Genomic DNA, 1,698 nt, shown 5'->3' with positions numbered 1-1,698 from the left:
GCCGAGGAGGGAAGAGATGGAGGGAGGGACGGAGGGAGGGACGGGGGAAGGGATGGAGGGAGGGACGGAGGGGAGGGATGGAGGGAGGGATGGAGGGGAGGGATGGAGGGAGGGCAGGGCCGGAGCCGCCGCCGGGTCCCGCCCTCGGCCGGCGGCAGCGCGGCGTGGGGCGCTGCGGTGGCGGAGCCGCGCGGGGCTCACCGGGCGGGACCCGCGGCAGGGATCGCTGCAGGGCGTGGAACCGCGGAGGGGAGCCCGCTCCGGGACACGAGGGGATGGAACAAGGAGGGGATGGAACAGCGGAGAGGATGGAACAAGGAGGGGATGGAGCAAGGAGGGAATGGAGCAAGGAGGGGATGGAACAAGGAGAGGATGGAACAAGGAGGGGATGGAACAAGGAGGGGATGGAACAAGGAGGGGATCCCGCTCCGGGACACGAGGGGATGGAACCGCGGGGCTGAGCCCGCTCCGGGGCAGGAGGGGATGGAACAAGGAGGGGATGGAACAAGGAGGGGATGGAACAAGGAGGGGATGGAACAAGGAGGGGATGGAGCAAGGAGGGGATGGAACAAGGAGGGGATGGAACAAGGAGGGGATGGAGCAAGGAGGGGATGGAACAAGGAGGGGATGGAACAAGGAGGGGATGGAGCAAGGAGGGGATGGAGCAAGGAGGGGATGGAACCGCGGAGGGGATCCCGCTCCGGGACACGCGCGGATGGAACCGCGGGGCTGAGCCCGCTCCGGGGCAGGAGGGGATGGAACAAGGAGGGGATGGAACAAGGAGGGGATGGAACAAGGAGAGGATGGAACCGCGGAGGGGATCCCGCTCCGGGGCAGGAGGGGATGGAACAAGGAGGGGATGGAACAAGGAGGGGATGGAGCAAGGAGGGGATGGAACCGCGGAGGGGATCCCGCTCCGGGACACGCGGGGATGGAACCGCGGGGCTGAGCCCGCTCCGGGACCCGCGGGACACGCAGGGGGAGCCGCGCGTTCGTCCCCGCTCCGCATCCCAACCTCATTCCTCTGCACAAAATTCACCCTGAAGGCGGAAAACGGGAGATGCGGAACCGCAACTTAATTTAAATGATTTATTCTTTCCTCTGAAGCTCATTTATCTGTGCTGGGCTCGCTGAGAGGTTTTTAGGTCGTGCCAGGACACAGGGCAGGGCTGGGTGGGATTTTGGGAAGGAATTCCGCCCTGGGCGGGTGGGCAGGCCCAGAGGAGCGCCCAGTGAAGGCTTTTCTCATATTCCACGTTATTCTCTATTAATTTACAGTTCACAGAAGTTGTTCTCAGCTGTTACAAAGTGAACTTGAAAGAGAAATGGAACTCATTTAATGTTGTGATGCAAATCACAAGGCACCATCATTCCAAACTTACCTAAACGTGTCTTAAAACTACGCTGTAGAGAATATTAGACACATATCTGGGAAACAGCCAGAATTACATTGCAAGAAATAAAAATCCTCAAGCTCGAATCACAAATTACCCAACACATCAGGAAAACCATAAGGGGAAAACTACAGGAGCAGAAAATAAGGGAGCTTTTGACAATAATTCACAATACTGAGAGTAAGAACATATGTTGGTTTTCATCTATTTGATGGGCTGAAATTAAGATTTAAGAAGCAGCGTTTCAGGTGCAAACTGGCTCTCCAGGAATTAAATCAGTGATTAAACCCATGGTCGGCATTGC

The sequence above is a fragment of the Lonchura striata genome, chromosome 10 (assembly GCF_046129695.1).
Source record: "Lonchura striata isolate bLonStr1 chromosome 10, bLonStr1.mat, whole genome shotgun sequence".
Lineage (NCBI taxonomy): Eukaryota > Metazoa > Chordata > Aves > Passeriformes > Estrildidae > Lonchura > Lonchura striata.
Note: the sequence above shows the minus strand (reverse complement) of the source record.